This window comes from Etheostoma spectabile, chromosome 21, assembly GCF_008692095.1.
Source record: "Etheostoma spectabile isolate EspeVRDwgs_2016 chromosome 21, UIUC_Espe_1.0, whole genome shotgun sequence".
Classification (NCBI taxonomy): domain Eukaryota; kingdom Metazoa; phylum Chordata; class Actinopteri; order Perciformes; family Percidae; genus Etheostoma; species Etheostoma spectabile.
The window spans coordinates 22,089,995-22,108,552 of record NC_045753.1 but is presented as its reverse complement, the minus strand read 5'-3'; the positions used below and the strand labels follow the sequence as shown (position 1 = coordinate 22,108,552).

The 18,558-nt window shown below is 42.8% G+C and overlaps 1 protein-coding gene across 2 annotated transcripts in view; it reads right to left on the bottom strand.

Moving 5' to 3' along the window:
• Positions 1–8,025, bottom strand: part of raraa (retinoic acid receptor, alpha a) — a gene marked incomplete at its 3' end in the record, with an annotated part of 146,366 nt that extends 138,341 nt beyond the window's left edge. For both annotated transcript variants that reach the window (XM_032502164.1, XM_032502163.1), the window contains 1 exon segment: positions 7,752–8,025.
• Between the last annotated feature and the right edge of the window lie 10,533 nt (positions 8,026–18,558).

The following is an 18,558-nucleotide window of genomic DNA, read 5'->3' as shown; positions in this document are numbered from 1 at the left end:
TTTTTTGCAGTGAAAAAAAACAAAAAAAACATAGCTGTAGCGATCTTAAATTGTGTTAAAAGTGTGTTCCAGGCTGATCTGCAAGATGGGGATTGAGGCCATGAAGGTATTTTTTTCATTGGATTATATAAAACTCAATCTCTTTCTGATCCTTTGTTTGTTATAATCCATTGCACCACTTTAAACACTGGAACCTTTTCCTAAATGCCCAGCATTTGCGTTGCAAAGAGTGTTTTATCTCTACTGTACTTTAGAGCCAGTTGGCAGGTGGAAAAAACCTCTGAAGAGCTGAATTTGAACATCAGCATCTAGTTCATGCTGTGGATACTGAGATAATGTTTTGAGCTTGTTTATATCTTCCTGCCACAAAACATACACCCTTTTTTCTCAGTGGATATCATACAAAACATTACAGGCAATAAATTAGCATTGGAAACTGTAAGGAACTGTAAAGAAAGCAGTGATGCTGGCTGTGTTTTGTTAATGCAAAGAGATTTAACACATCTTATTATGTAGGAAAAAACATTCCTAAGCACAACTGTGGACAAAAACACAGCCAGATTGTGAATTGGCAATGGGCACCAAGTTAAGCAGAAAGTGACTGAGAAAACTAGCTGATGTGTACAAATGAGAGGTTCTGCAGAAATCACCCTGGAACATGAAGCAGAGTGGTGCAGAGAAGCCTCCTGGAACACAGTCAACACATTTCACACAGGCAGGGTCTGGAAACAACACGCTTGGGGCTTCCACCTTCATTTAGATGAAAATGGACCTCCTCGAGAGGAAACAAAGCCATTTTTAACTCCCCCTTTCACTACAAGTCGGCCTCCTATAATGTGCCCAGTCAATGGACTGTGGGTTTATTCAACTGCAGGCAGCCCACAGCACAGCCATAAATAATGTAGGGCAGCTCACATGAAACCCTAATCACCATTGTGCTGTCACCCAACAGAGAAGATTGCTTGCTTAATTTACTGCGCCGCATCTGTCTCAGTTCTGCCCAATTTACTTTCACAATTTCAATTGGCAAGTACTCCAGGTATTTATCAATGTGATTTTCATCCAATGCCATGAATCAATTAGAAGGCAATGTTCATGTATATACGTCTGTGTGAGTGTGTGTTTGTGTAGACACGTGTGTGTGTGTGTGTGTGTGTGTGTGTGTGTGTGTGTGTGTGTATGTGTGTGACATGAAGAACAAACAAAAAAAGCTGCAGCTTGTGAAACAACAAAGGCTATCATCAACACTCAATAACCAGAGACTCATTATTGGCCATATACAACACACTTTATTACATTACTATGCCATTAGCATGCAGAAATTTGCATATTACCGTCACCTCTTTACAGAGGCTGTTGATCATAAATGGCAGCCATATGCTGCCTGGTGTGCCATATTACAAAATTATTACTGCGACACAAAAAGCCAAGAAAAATGGAAATTATTTTGGCATAAAATGAAGTGCGAAACCAATCAAAGGATCTGCTGTTATTGATAGTGGCTCACTGACTGAATGAGTATAATTTACATCCACGAGTTATGCTTTCTCTTTAACAAACCTCTGCATGCTGAGGGCCTAGTTTGCTGGGTGCATTTCTGAGATACTTTCCTCAAAAATAAACACACTGTTCATATATTTTCTTTGTGTGTAAACTACCAAAACAACAACTGTGTATTTAGCTTTTATAGGAAAAAAAAATAGAAGATGAATTTCTGCTTTATAAACCTACACAAAGGTAAATGTAATTAGCCCCTAATGATATTTTGCTGCAGTGTTTTGGGGGGTTATTTTGGCTAGACGTCCACTCCTCCAGCAGCAAACACAGAAATCCTGTCATCCAACAGGCTCTGTGCCGCAACATCTCAGCATGACAGATATTTGGTGCGATGGCTCTTCTGCACTGTGATGACAGCCCATGGAGACAGAATAAGTAGCAGGGGCTCACTAGCTACAGACTTGGCAGCAGAGCAGTATGACAGCGATGCTATGGGCTGAGGCACTTATGACGCGCTAGCTGTTTGAGTTAGCAGCAGCAAAGAGTGGTATCATCTTTGTTCAGGACCATTATCTCTACACCGTGGTGTTCACTTCACACTGATAAATGTGGCCTAGCAACTCGAGCTAATGTGCAAGCAGCTGCAGCCACAGCAGCTGGGTAATACACTGTCAACTGCCGCATACGCCCACACAGGAGGCACAATAGAGGGGATTTGTTCCACTGAAATCAGTGTTAAGATGCTTTGGTGTGTGTAGTGCTTTGAAACTGGACATGGCCACTGCGCAGGAGACTCCCATGTAATGGTCCCTATAAGTAACCACTACAGTGTTAGTAAAATTATAGATTATTGTTGTAACCTGGAGTAGATTTGTTTGTTAAAACAAATCTAATTGGAGTTAAAACTCCAGTAATTCTCAGGTTTCAGCTTCTCCAATGTGAATATGTTCAGCTTTTCTCTGTTTTTATCATGGTTTTGGAAGATAATGAAAGTAATCGTGAGTTTCACAGCAATGATCTGGAGCCGTTCAGTGTGACGAGTCCAATCATTTTGTCTACTTTAACAGATTCTATCTGGCACCAGAGAAATCTTTTTGATATACGTATTGTCTACAATTCAAATTACCTACAACAAGAGTAAGACTAAAATTATACCAAGTAAATATGAAAATGAAAGGTTTTGTTCCTCTGGACAACTAACTAAAATCCCTTTCATGTCATAACTCATTGCAGGCACCCACTTGGCACAGAGCAGTACTGGTATTATCAAGGAGTGCTTAAGGACAGATTGGCTGGTCAGACATCTGTGTAAGTGACACCAGCTATCTGGCTAGCTGTCCCACTCATGGCAGCAAAGGGTTAACTTGGCAGCTGAGCCGTACAGTGCAGCTCTAAAAGGAATATTAACAGCATGTCCCTCAGTGCCGACTGAGAGAGAGCAACAGGAAAAAGGAGGACGGAGAGAAAAGGAGAGTTTGAGAAAAGGCAAGGAGCAAAAGGGCGGGTGTGCGAATCCAATTTCCAGTGACAGTGCGCTCAGGATCACTGTTTCAGTGAAAGAACATATCATCTGTCAAAGTTAATGGCAATGTCCTGGGGAAAATGAAGGAAAATAGAATGGAGACCATTCATTAAGAAGGTGGGGGATGGGGGGGGAGTGGGTGTCGAAGCCACCGGTCTACTCCACTGTCTCCACAGGGAAATATAAATATATACAAGCCATTATTTGTGCATTGACGAGGTTGCAGTGCAGCCACAATCAAGGACTGGTCCTCATGCTACAGAGATAATATTAGCGCAGTCTGTGGGCTCAAGCACAGACCTATCCCTGGGAATGAAGAGGTCGGCCTGGCCGCCTGGTACGACGGCTGGCAGGCTAACTAACAGGCCCGGCCAGTCTGTCTCTCACTCAGAGCTGTGGATGTACTCAGAGGAAGCAATTGATACCATTGTTTTATGGAGAGGAGGGTGGAAGGGGGTAAAGACTTCAACAATAGGACTCTTTCACTCGAAATGTCAGCCGTCACGCCAGGAGACTGTCCGACCGGGCAGAGACACTTTAGCGAAAAAGCCAAGGTACAAAATGAGTGTGGAAAATAGTATGAAACCCTGTGACGAGGGCAATGAAACAGTGTGACATGGGCCAGAACATTCCCCTGCCAAATGGTTGAAATGCAATCTCAAACATGGGACAACAGGCTATGGGAAACTTTACAACGCAGATCATATGAGATCATGTCAGACAGAAACACAAGGCTTTTGATATATTGTTGTTTAGTGTGTGTGTTGAGGATCTGTTAGTCTAAAAACAAGCAGTACAGCTCTGCAAATAATTATGTCAATGATTTCAAGGTCTACCAAAACAAACGGTAGCTTGAAACGCATTCGAAATCAATAACCAGGATAATAGGTTATATGGGTCTTTAGCTCAGCCTCATTAGGAAAAAAGGAGACAAACGTGGCCTGATTCTTCAGGCAAATTAACATAGAGAGGAACTTAAAATATCACAACTGATGATCCACTCTGGGACACGTTATTATGAGACTATACAACAGAGAGATACAAAGTTCTCTCTCCGAGTGCTTTGATAACCCCACTGGCCTTGGACCTCTTTGAAAATCTCACTCTGAAGGTTTGAGGTGAATATAAAGAGCAAGTTGAAGTGAGGTACCCTGCCACTTTAAGGCTGGGATGAAACCGAGTTATTCTACCACTCTGACCTAATTGCTCTCTTGCTTTCCCGACATGAACACTGGGAGCTGTGCACTCTGACACGTAAAGATTATTTAATACCATCAAAGCCATAAAAAGAGGAATAAAAACAGGCGGTGTAAAAGAGGGGGCTAGTTAACCATTGTGAGGCTGGCAGGGCCAAGCAGTCCAAAAAGCTATGTGGAAAGCAGCGGCAAGAGAATCAGTATGCAAAAGCAGGCCCGTCTAACTGCCGCCGGCCGATGTGAGTGGAGCTCCCACATCCCGACATCACAGAGGCTCCAGAACTCCCCCTCCAATGAAATCCCACTCGGCTTCGGCTACACTCTCCTGGTATCGGCTCCCACCCTTCTTCTCTCCTGCTTTTCCCACACTCGCCCAAGTCCCTAAGGCAATGACTACGTCATTGGGCACCACTGCCAAACCACTGTAATATCCCAATTTATTTCTACTTATTCTAACAGAGTGTGGGCTTGTTTCATTTAGGTCAAGGCTGGTTTTATTAGGGTAAAATGGCAATGCTTGGTTCCACTGGACGGTTTCTCTATTAGGCCAAAGACTTCAGACAAAAGGAACTTTTAATGAGTGGCAATATCAGCAAAATGGTAAACCAACACATGCACACATTTCCTATTTACAGTAAGTGAAACTTTAAATCAGCAGTGTGTTTTTTTTCCACTTTAACTACTTCCAACTCCAGAAACAGAGCTACCACCAGTGTGTGGGTGGGACAGGGTAGAGGTGTTTACCGTTAGGCAAGCACTGGGTGACATCTCCAGGGTGCCCTGCCATTGTGGGGAGCATGTCTCATCTGTCAGTGCCTGATGAGTTTGTGCTGCACAGCCTCATGAGTCAGCCTGGCTCGTCAACAACAAGAGAGCAGGCTGCTGTGGCGAGGCGGTGTGTACACCGCTACAGACAGAAGCAAACCAAATCACCTGACACACTGAGGGCTTTTTTTCATGGAAAGCTAGGCCCAATGCCAAACGCAGCCAGTAATATTTTCAATGACATTTCCTCTTCTGTTCCAATAGCAAAAGCTGGCTAGATCTGCATTTTCACCCCCTACTATTGGTGGCTTATGTGTTATTTGTGAAGGATGCTACCTTGTGACTGAGATCAAAACGGTTCTCAAGAGTCAACAATGTGGTGACCTACTAAGCTGAGTCGATGACACCATTTATAACACCTAATAGTAATACGAGGAAGGAAAAAGACACATTGCCCGCTCTCTACCTTGCCATGCAATATGACAAATAGGTCACTCCAAATGTGTCAATTCAACATAGTTTCATACAATTGCTCCACAGAAACGTAAAAAAAAAGATAATTTAGAAAAATCTATTGAATACATTAAAAAACAGCTACTCAGTATCAGCAGAAAGATTGAACTGCCCAACATTCTGCACACAAATGTACCCAAATGTGAACAATAAAACCAACCTTTAATAACTCACTATTCATTGCAGTGAAGTCATTTGTTCCACAGCTAATAAGCCAATCAATCAAACATGACAAAGGAAACTGAAGGAGCTAGGAGCCACTGACTCACTACTACTGTGTTTTTAAAGAACAAAGAGGAAAAAAAGTTTATTTCCAGTGTCATTCACACTTGACTTTACAATCTGCAGAGGAAGGAAAGGGACGCTGCGAGGGAGTGGGGGATGTGACGGGGCAAAGTGAGCGTGCCACTGCCCCCACGATGATGACACATTTAGTGGCATGTGAAGCCGAGGCGTGCAAGGCCTTAAACTGGCACTGTTCACACGAGGAGAGAACCAACTTCCCGTTGACGCTTGTCAGAGAGTGTTTGTATCACAAAATAACAACCACCCCGTGCTGCGTAACAGAACGCTGCTGCATATTAACAAATAAGTACAACACTGGGAAGTTAAACATTTTAAAAAGATGCTCGGTTAATATCTGGGTTCTCTAGTTTTAAATATATTGCTGTGAGAAACAATAACATCATTTCTGCTCTAGGACAAGGCTTGAGAACAAACATGTGACCAGAGCTGATGATTTGAGGATATTTCACCAAAACGTTCACACTATTTTAGATATGTGTACATGAGATGAGCATGACATGGGATCAGGTATCTCAAGACGACTAGACATCAGATTAAAAAACAGTTATGATAAAGTCTAAAGCTTATTTTCAAAATTATGATAATATGTGACAGTTTAGAGGTCAGGTAAACAATCTTGGGTTTAGCCCAAGCCGTCACAATTACAGCGGTGGCACAACATTTAACTGTGAATCACACGAACAGAGGAGGTGACAGGGTGGGAAAGCCCTCAGCCACACCAAATGTTCCACTGAGTGACTCTAATGCATCTTGCTCTGAATATCGCAGGTTGTCACAGAAAAGGGTTTCTTCTTCTTCTTCTTCTTTCTCCTCCAGCCCCACCCCACAAAATAAATGTGTCTGCGCTGTCATGCCTGCTCACACCGTGCCAAAGTGCACAGACTAAACACGTTACTCAAATAAAAACGAAATATCTGGAAAGTACTTCTTCCAGCTGTAAAAGGAGGGTAATGCACACTGTAATCTGTGGTTTAACAAGACAACATTTTACAAAATAACACTGCTGACTTTCTGTTGCTGCAGGGTATGTAACTGACATATTATAACACCTCAAATTGGCACATTATCTTGCAAGGTGTAATCAGGGGTGTTAACAAATTAAGGGAGATATCCGTCAGTTTGCAGTGGTACTGTGAAGGTGGTTTTCAGGAGAAAGCATGTGTGTTTTGGGTCATCAAGTTTGCAGCTCAGGATTAGAGCACATCAAAAGAATGCAGGCTGTGGTTGCCCCTCTGCTATGCCTGTTTACCCATTACAGCAGAGGAGAGGAAGTGGGCTCCTGGTGTGATCGATATAAACAGCAAAGTATACTATGCACTCATGCAGAGTTCACCTCAAGCCTTCAGTAGCCCACAATGAAGCAATGGTGATCAAAATTAGCGAAAGAAGTAGTACATATTTCTCCACATTCCGTTGTCCCGACGTTGCGAAAACAAACAAGTGGGTACAGTCGCTCAGACACACATCATTGCATGGTTTTAACTCCACATGTCGGCACTTTTTTAAATGTCAAGCTAGATAGTTGGCATGTTGCCCTCTTATTAAATTCACTCGCGGAAACTGTCAGCGCTGAAATGTGTTCCAATGTCTTTGCAAGCTAACGTTACATTGAGCACCGTTAGCTTTGCATGCTAGCCGCCCTAACAGACGTCGTGTCCACTAAATATAATGTCGCTCAGACAAAAACAAATAGCTGTGGTTTCTTTTCTGTTGGCAGCCGTGAATTACCGACTTAACAAGAGTTTCAGACTCCAATTAATCAGCCCGTTTCTGACAATAAACGGCGTTAAAAATCTGTCAAACTCGTGCAAATTATCACCGTGGCCATGCATGGCGCATTCAAACTCCTCCAGGTGAAAGGGCTAACAGTTTAATACGGTACATAGAGGCTGAGACCTGCATGCATGCTGTCAAATGATGACAAGCTGTCAATGGCAAGTGGATGTTAATACCTGGGACCTGTTGACTCCTCCTCCCGGTACCCTCGGGCTGCTGGTGGAAGTTCAGCCGCGCAGCTGTATTTCTCCGCGGTGGTACTCTTTTCAAAGTTTTTTGCCGACTCTTAAATCTGCAAACGGTGGCTCTCACGAGCTCCGGGTGACTTAGCCCCCACCGGCAAACCGTAATGTACGTTAAGAGACGGCGAGCAGCTTTCAGAGAGCAGGCAAGTTTGGCACAGCTTTCGCGAGGTCAACCATTACAGTCACGTTCTCTGGCTGTGAAATCCAACGCCAGCCCTGACCCCGCCCCTTTCCTTTTCTGGGGGCCAGTCCTCAAAAAGTGGAGGTCCCGCTCCCTCCAGATGTGTTCAGTGCTCTGCAGAAATGATGTGAAGCTACATTTAAAGTACGGCATTCGTTTTGTGACATTTTAAGTGTGTTTCCTCATTTTATAGCTCTTGTATGCTTCTGTGAATGCATAAAACTCCTTTTTCTATTAGCAGTCTGGCAGCCAAAGACTCAGTTTATTGAGTTGCAAAAGAACTAACTTTGTACATGTGGGTTAAAGTCAGTGGTGTCTCCAGTGAATGTGTGATTATGTAAATGTTCATATTTTTCAAGGCAATGCAACCAAACACAGGCTTGCAACAGAGAGTGCAAGCCATAGATACCAAAATACACATTTTACACAAGCCTCAAAATTGGGAATTTTGCCAAAACATTGATGAATGAGTATTTTACTTTTGCAAGGAAAATAAAGGATGTTGCATTCGGAATATAATGCTTTCATTATACGACCACTCAGATGAATATCTCACATGAGAACGTACAGTATATGCTACACATTTCAGACTGTAGGAATACATGGGCTTCACTCCCAAACTATAGCTTTCATTAATAATTTATGATTTTTTTTCTTTATAGTACAATTCCCTATTTTGTCATGCTTTAAAAGCCAATTTCAACTCTATTTCATTGTTATGGGACACCAGAGAAGTAAAGACCTTCTTCTGATTTTATTCAAATATATATCATTTGTATAATACTTTAAACAATCTGGCCTTTTCTTTATTGCGTGACTATACCTTCCTGTCCTGCTGAAAACACCCTTAATGTCTCTAAAATATCTTCCATCACAGATACAGTACCCTTTTTCACACTCCAACAACAGACTCTGCATTTTACTTATATACTAAACCCTTCATCTGATTTTAAAAATGTTTGTATAATTTACATTTAATATTTAATTGCGACATGTTATGTGATCTACTGTTTGTATATTTATGTTTATTCCTCTTTTTTGTGATGGATGTCATAACTGTGTGCATGTTTTTAATTGTGCCTGCAAAGCAACTGCATGTGAAAATTAGCTCTCAGCTATTTAACAGTTGATACAATTTACTAAACATGGCTCATTGAATGAATTAAATATGATCCAAAAAAGATCACAAACTGTGAAATTGTTTCTGTAATATGTAAGTACTTAGTTAAGACAAAACTAGTCATAAGAGTCCATATATATCCATGCGTACACAAGTCCCTTTCATTTACTTGTTGTTCAAACTGTAAAATAATTGGTGGCAATTACTTAATCCTTTACAGCTTCAAAAATATGAAGAATTCTCACTTTTATTATATTGTATATAAGAATAGTTTGAGCAACAGTTAAAATAACTGTTATGCAGCTTAATGTTCCCATGTATACTCAAGTGTTTGTACTTTATGTGTGTGTGCACACAGGTGTGGATGCAGTACTAGGTGCATCTGTTTGCGTGCAAAGGAGTTGTGTGCCATGATAAAGCACAGGTTCTCTCCTGTCGGTCAGATGCAACTGCTACACTCAATAGCTTTCCGCCCCAGAAAGCAAAGTTTTGTGACAGGTGGTAGATGTGAAACCCCTTGTCCTATATGATTGGACAAAATGGCACAAGACAGCTAGTGACATATTTTTCCTCCATGTTTACCTTCTCAGTTGCTTTTCATCTTTTTTTCTGGGAGCACTGACAGTGCTATAGAGAGAGTGTGCGCGACAGCATCCTCCGTGTTTCCCCTGTTGCCTTTAAGGCTTTCGTATACAAAAGCTGTGAGTGGCACTAAGCTGTGTCAGTTGTCACACATCACCACACAAGTGAGGAATGCAGTGCTGGGGGGGAGGGTTGGTTGTGACATGGGACACACAGGCATGCAAGTAACCATGAACTGAGGGAGTCATCAAATGCTAAAAGTACTGGTGGAAGTAGCTGCTGTCATAACAGAATAGTTGAAGAGATGGAACCGTCTTATTTCACTGCCATCTGACTGGTGGAAGTGGGGCCCAGCATGTGTGTGTATAGCATGTGTTCATGTAGACTGGATGGGCTCGTCCTCGTTCACTATAACTGCAACATGGGGATTTGTATTGTGTAGCGTTGTGTTTCCTCTACATATCTCTAGGTTGGATAGTTAGGCCTCTGGGGTCTCCTTAGCCCAGCTGCATCCTCCACTTGTAGCCAGGTTTACACTGGAAGTTACTGGAGTTGAATCTTAATGGCTTACCAGCCCTAGTACAGCTCCCCGCTGGTCTGAGAGACCCATATAGACTGCATTTCAGCATGTACTGTACAGCCATACGGACATATCAAGCATAGTGAAAAGCCATGTGATGCATGTTCCATTTCATGCTTTAGATAGCCTCCCTGTAAGCAAACCTTCAGATTGTCAAGCTTAACACAGTGAATTTAGACATGCTTCAAAGATCCAAGAGTTATAATGCTGCCTTCTCAATTTTCAAGACTTTCAAGGAGACAAGCCTGACACTGACATGAAGGATTACGTACAGTATAGTGTGCACATACAATGTATGCCCATGTTTTTGGTTAGTGGAAACATTTTCAGTGGTAGTAGTGATGTTCTTTTCAAAATGGGAGATCCATTACTTCAGTGGTTCCCAAGCTAAGGGTCAGAATCCCCCAAGGGGTCAGACAATAAATAGGGGGGTCCCACATTGGGAGAGGAAAACAAACAAAACTCTACAGACTACATAAAACCCTGCTTATTTTTACAGACTATTCTCTAATGTTAGCTTTAGTTGTCATGTATAGTTAGATAATTTTACCAATTTTACCAATCTAATCATGATGGTAACAAATAGACATTGCTTTGTTTTAAAAAGATTGTTTGACATTTTGGGAACAGTGTTCATTAGCTTTCTTGCTGACCGGAAGCTTCATATTCACCATATAGACATCTAACTATTGGCAAGACAGCAAATAAGCCATTTCACAAAATGTTCTTATTCCTTTGAGGTCACCAGAACTAAAGATTTGCAACTATTACATTACTTAAAGGTTCAATATGTAATGATGACAGCTAGTGTTTAAAATAGTTACTGCATTACAAATTCAAAATACTGGAGAGAGTTGTCTCCCCTGCCCCCTCCTTTCCAGACTCGAAGTTCACAGACGTTGTCTCGCTTTGCCAGACCCTGCTCCAAAGCGCGCTGAAGGAGCATCCACAACTATGTTGCTAGACTCTTGTCTCACATAGCCAGACATTACTTCACAGCACAGTGGAGTAGCTAACGTTAGATGCTGGCTATAGACATATAATATAGAAGCCCATGCTCACGTGGAGCTCTGTATCCAACTGACATACACACTTTTTCAGCTTAGAATTACCATAAGAACTGCTAAAAACACAACAACCTTATCGTCCTCTCAACTAGACGGACAGACACACTTCAGGCTTCGAGTTACAGTAGGAAGCGCTATACATAACACTACCTAGCCGTCCTCTCCACCCGACTGAACACTCTTTATTGCCTTCAATTATGGCAACAATTGCTAAACACGCTGTATACTCATTGTCCTCTCTTCCCAATTTACAACCGCACTCTCTTGGCTTAAAATAACTCACTGTTGTCGGCTGCGGCCGCTGAACAGGCACGCTGTAAACAGCGTGCCTGGTCCTCCAATAACGTTAGCAGGGTTAGCATGTAACCGTTAGCTAAGACCAGTCGAGATCACTTTACTAGCTGTCTCAATTTGGTTTTTGGGAGTAACCAACTTGGGTACTCCCAAAAACCAAATACTCAGCTCTACAATTCAATGTGAATACACAAATCAAGTTGGAATTTTATGTCATTTCAATTGCAAAATTGAAATTACATATAAGGCCTGTCCCTTGTAGCCGTGATAAATTAGCCTTAAGCTAATGCTTACCTGTCCAGGAAGAAATTAGCCAACTCAGCATCATTTTGGGCTCTAAGCTGTCTCCATCTTTCAAATACTACATCTCCAATATGTATTTTTTGTGTGCATTTTGTACTTGTGAAAGGGAGAATGTTGCTTCCGTCATCCCTCCTCTGGGGAGCGGGGACATTTTTTTCCAGAGAAGTGCAACGTTTTAAGGCACTACCACTGATTTTGGTAAAACTGGATTATATTTTATGTAGAAAAAGTTTTCTGGTTTCCCTCTAAAATCCTGCTCTGCCTCAACTCTCTGTGATTTATGAAGTTTCCTGATGGACAGAAAGCTTTACTTGTTGCTAAAGTTATGCTAAACGCTAACTGCTCTGTAGTAAGCTAGTTAGCTCAGTTAGCCGTGCTGCCAGGACTGGGAGCTCAAAGCAAGGATTGTTGGTGTTTATAACGTTAGCAAAGGAGCTTTGGACCACTGAGAGGAGGAAGTTTTCAGGACCGGTGCGGCAGGGAAGGATGCTGACAGGGAGCACCGTCTTGGCAGAAGCGAAGCCAGGTGAGCTGACGACGGTAGCAGGTTCAGCAGCCGCTATGGACATCATGCCAGAGGCTAGGACACCTAAGAGAGGACAGTTGATGGTCATAAGTAATGTAATTATAACAAATGCACATGTACAGATGTCCATATATTTACGACAGTAGTGTATAAGTTAAGTACACTCTGAACTGTAGGCAGGGGTGCCAAATCACAAAGACACAGAGCTGCCTAAATCCTGTGAGTCCCTACTATCAAAACCATAACATGGAGCATCTATCTCATGTTGCATTTTACAAGGCACCTGGTGAGCCCCTTAACAGGTGCTAAGTTTAAACGCTGGGTGCCTATTGACTGTCCACTGTGAGGCTACACTATTTAAGTGTGGTAACATTAACCAGACTGATAAATGCTTCTACCAGCCTTTCTTGGGTACACATGAGGATCTGAGCCCTGGTCTAAGAGAGAGAACCATAGAGGTGCCAAAGCTTGCTGGTCAATCACCATCCACAGTCCTTTGGCTTTTAATTGGTCCAGCATTGATGCTGCTCTCCTAAAACCACACATTTATTTGGAAATCCCAGCAGCCAACCATTCATCATTCTGCAAGCCCCCTTCATTAGCTTGTCATACACAGTAGAGTGTAATAGTGAAACTGTCAAGCAGCCACCATAGAAAGCACTTCATGGCAATGCTGGAGTTTAGACAATCAGGCTTAATAAAAGATCCTTATTGAATATATCACAATAACATGATGATATTGCACCACTTAAACGTTTAAAAGAAGCTACCCTGCCAGTAGCTGAATGTGCCACCTGTGTTTTTAAGTGTGTCTGGACAGGCGTGCTGAAAAGTAACATTGCTTTCTCATTGGTTCACATCATGGCGCTAGGTTGTAAAGAATGAAGAAAAAATGAGTGAGAGGAAGAAAGCGAGTGCAGATGAGATTGTATCGGCCGCATGGAAATAGTTAGCCAAGCCCCAAAGCCTCCTTTGAACTGCAAATGGCTGTTAAGAAACAGCTTTCACTCAGAACACATTCAAATAACATGCCACCAACATGCAAGAGGACAGATATTTCCACACACACTACCACCACCGGCACGGCGCTGCCACACACAGGGACAGCCCTGCAAACCCACCCACGTCCCTACCTAATCTCACCTGCAAGAGAGAAAACCCATTATACAGTTTAATTTTCTCTTTCTCAATTTTTCCCCTCCTGGCGAGAAAAAAAAAGATGATTTTTCAAACCTCTGACAGCCGAGCCTTTCGCAGGATTTAGTCCATCTGAAAACATGTGGTAAGCCTTGTGGAATGCTTCAAATGATTCCCAGATGTGGGCCGCAGACAGGTTTAACCCATTCCTTTCCCGCTCAGCGGCAGGGAGGTGGTATAAAGGAGGCCTTGCCGGGAGAAATTCTAAGTCACTATCAAAAAACTTGTATCCTTCTCTGTCAATTTTTGTTACTTTCAAAGCATTGGGACGTACTGAACTGTGGCTTAATGTAATTTGCCGTAAAACTAAAAATGGAAGTTCTTTTATGCTGCATTACCCAAGAATAAAGAATGCGAGAGCGCTGCTTTTTCCAGATGACTCAGCAATCGCAGGGACCTGGAAAATTGAAGGAAAACACAGTTATTGGGGACAATTCATACTCTCGACATGGTTAACGTCTCTCTGCGTTGCTCAACGGACCTTTCTTGGCTTTTTTGCTCCTGCAAAGCAACCTGTGACAAAGCATAACATTTATCATTTAACTCAAAAGCCACGCCTCCCAAGGCATTTAATATAGCCTGCTGAATTTTGTAAATGCCGTATAAAAGAAAACTAAGACTTAAGCTTACTTATTGCTTCACTTGAACTTCATCATCGTGGTTTACATGGTACGATTAAGCCAGGACTCAAAACGGGTCTTGCTGGATCGTTTTATGAAGGACATTGTTGTTGCTGCACTCCAAAGATGGCGGTTTTGATGAGATAGGGAGGGAGGTAACAGAAGAGCCAAACTACTAAACGGGGTGGAAAGAGTGAACCGCTTGATATCCTATGAGCAATAAACTCAAGTGACCCCGTTCCCTGTTCTCCCTCTCTATCTTCAGCTCTACTGTTCCCTGCCTCCACCTTTTTCTCTTTCCTTCTTTCTCTCTCTCTCGCTCTCTCTTTCTCCTTCCCTCTATACTTCCCCCTCTCTCTCTCCAGCCTAGCCAACTGTGAAGCAGTTGTCCAACACGCCCATCAGCCTGCCAGCCAGCATGTTGGACTGAGTACCATTGTACACAATCATAACAGTCAAAGCAGACAACTGATAGAATTGCAGTAAAATTGAGGGCAGAGGAGAGTGGCAGGCAGTCACTCTGGCAGTGACTTAGTGAGCAAGCAAAAAAGTAGAGGAGCAGTCACAGAGAAAGAAAGATAGAATAAACAGTATTGTGCTGTGAGGCACAGGATACCATAGGCCATATGAGGCCAGAGCAGGCTGAGAAAGATTGTTACTGCTTTGAGCTTCCACATGTGAATGCACCGCAAACCCCCCTCTCCCTTTTTTTTGTCTCCCTCCCACAAGCATCCCTAAGGAAAGACCGGCTTTTTAAAAGAAGCACAAACAACTGCCAACTCCTAATTCTGCTTTTTATTTTTGAAAAGAAATCAAGTGTGCTTTTGCTTCCTTAGCTGTGCTGTGTTGCAAGCAGCCTGCAGCCTCTGTTACTTAAGTCAGCCATTAAGACAGAACATGTTTTTGGGCCTGGGATAACATCCAGAGGAGATGAGGCTAAAAGTGCGATACGGCCATATTTGTGTACCTTTGATTTCCACTTCTACCCATCAGGGAAGTTCTTGCTTTTGCATAGAGGAGGTGAAATATGCACGATAAAGCATTCAACACCAATTGCTGGATATAAAAAACTAAGACCACAATCAATATGACTTTTAAGACAGGAGTTCATTTTAAGAAACGGTCACGTGAAGCTATAGAGCTGGGAGTTGATTAGCTTAGCTTAGCACAAAGACTGCAAGCAAAGGGAAACAGCTAGCCTGGCCAACTTCAAAGTTAAAAAATACGGCTATCAGCGCCTCCAAATCTCACAAATAAACACGTTTGTTCACTTGTTGTCGCTGTGAAGCAACCAGAAGAGACTTCTTGAAGTCATTGTACCCAGCTGCTGGTCACCAAGAAATAGTTTCAGCCCGTAACTTCCCGTTTAAACGTTGCTATTTCTGTGAGGTTTAAACAAACTAAATGCAACATGCTAATTACTGAGCTTTATAGCAGTGACACACCAACCCGACAACTGACCGTTGGCAGAAATGACAGTCAGACTCCCCGAGTGGCCAATAACAGGGCCTCGGAACACACCGAAGCGATGCCAACTGCCAACGGCAGCTGATTGGACGAACGCGTCAAGCGGGTCTGGCCGGTCGGTGACTCGAGTCACTGACCTCGCCGGACTGTCCAACGGCCGTCTATCGGGTTAGTGCGTCAGGACCTTTAGAGGTGCTGGTAGACCGATTTCTGAACTTTGGAGACAATTAGCATGTTTCCTAAAATATTGTTCTATTCCTTTGAGGCTGAAAGAGCAAATAAAATCACTCAACTCAAGCATCTAAGCCAAACAAACTTATGTCTTGCGCTGATATCACATCACGCACCATGAAGGAGACACACTTAACTGACCACATGACATCCTCTGTACTGCACAGCACCTTATACAATACATAAGGTTATGTTACCCCCCACCCCCCATCACCACCACGTCTTCCACGTTAGATCATCGGGGTGCCTTTTGCCAACATGTTCTCCTTCCCAGCATCTCATCTGAGGAAACCTAGAGAGTATGTCCCTTTAATTAGACCGCCCGTGAAAATAATGGTGCATTAATGACATTTCTATGGGGGCCAATGAGCTGGAACAACAGAGGAAAGACTAAATCACAAATCAATTCCAACAAATGTAATTAAGGCTTAATTAGCCTCCAGGGTGTCGCAGGAATGCCACGGAGGGGATGATGCGGAGAAAGAGAGAAAGAGAGGGGAAGTGGAAGAGAAATTTACCCAAAGTGAGATAGTCATGGGTAACAATGTCCGCTCTTTAACCTACTGCATGTATAACAACCATAACAGATATACTACATTTATTGTGTGTCATTCACAATATATTTCTTAATGCTCTTCAGCTTTGAAGAAATGCTAGCTTCTGTATGCTAAATGTGTGGTTCTTGGCACGTGCCTGGGCAGCTTTAAAGGGGAGTGCTGATTTAAAGGCAACACTTGTGGAGTGTGGAGCCACACAGCCAGCGCTGGGTAGACAAGTGCTAATTCTCTATAAAAACAGCAGCATGTACGGTTAAGCCCAGCAACATTCTGGTGTTAAAAAGAAAAGAAGGGGGAAAGAGAAAAAACAAAGAAAAAAAAAAAAAAGAAATGCATAAACCGCAGGGAGGCTTGGAGAGGACTGGCCTGCCTCGCTGAATGCCAGATCACACAAACACAGACTCTCGCGCCAATAAATCAGCTTCATAAACTGCAATTAAAACCCTGGGCACTAATTTAGTGGAAATGGCAGCCTGTAAAAAGCAGAGTGTTAAGAGAAAGGAGGAGAGGAGGATGAAAGGGGGAGATGTGGAAGTTTCTGGACTTCAACAGAGCTGATTTTTTTTTTTTTTTCTCTTTTTCATCCCTTGCATCAATGCAAAAAAGACCATGCTTATACTTTTTCCTGGCTTGTACCACACACATGGACACAGTGAGTTACTGTTACTTACTTTAACGCAGAGAAGCAGAACACACACACACACACACACACACACACACACACACACACACACACACACACACACACACACACACACACACACAAATGCCTCTCCCAACAGCCATCCAGGAAGGCAGGTCTGTCATATCAGAGGTGTTGGGGGAGCGCGCTGGACACGGCTGATGGGAGACATCTGCCCCGGCTGCCTGTCTATCAGGGTCAAAAAGACAATAGAATGAGGTGTCAGCATTGTGATAAAACAGCCCACACACACACACACACACACACACACACCCACATGCACACATGCCCACATGCACAAAGACACATACAAGGTGCATGGAGAGTAAGAACCCACTCTTACTCCTGCCACCCCACAGACAGCACAGACAGCACAGCCAAGCGACATACTTAAGATGCTCATGAGGTCTGTGTGCATGTTACAGTAACAGTAAACATGGCTGTAACTGAGGATGACTGGTCACAGTCATGTAAATGCAACTGTGTTAGATGATGTAAAAGGCCTCGCGATATGGAATATCAGTGTGACTGGTTCAGCCGCTGCGTGTGAATTCCTCATAAACCAGCAGCAGCTATTTCTTTGCACAGGATGGGTGGTTTCAACATCTCTTCCTGGTTAAGATTACTGCCGAGTATCGTCTGACCTTGAGCCGGCTTGTCTTCCTTTCCTTTAAGACTGATTGTGAGCTAGAGCTTCAAATGTTATTCATGGAACTTGCGTAGTCAACTTCTTCAAATGTTGGGAAAATGGCAAATACCACAGAAATGTCAATAAAAACAAACACTCCCATATCCGTTACAGCGGTTACAAAATCTAAAAGCAGTGCAGTTAGATTTTATAAAATGTGCTAATGTGTAGGTAATCTCTGTGAGCTGTGTTTTTATTGTTGATGGTTGCTGTGTTTCAGACAATGTGACTGTATAACCCCAAACACACACCACTGGTCTCATCCTTGCACCATATCCCTGTAAAGGCTATAGTGGAACTAAGAAAGCATTGCCCTGTGCCATGTTGCCTTTTTTTAATTGCTTATTGATTGCTATGTCATGCTGTGACAAAAACAGGGGAAACAACGGAGGAGAACCTGGGAGTGATGAGAATTTTGGGGCATAATGCATGGCTGAGCAGGAGACTGTCTCGGAGGGGGGCGAGTATAAAGTAAACTCCGCTGGAGAGTAAATAAAGGGGATTTTTTTTATTTATTTTTTTTAAACACTGGCACACAGAAGGGGTTCCAGTTTAAAAAGCGAGAGCCACCATCTGGGCATCAAATCCGTCTCTCTTTGTGAAAGAGAAAAACAACATGAGCTTGGCAACGGAAGTTTGAGGT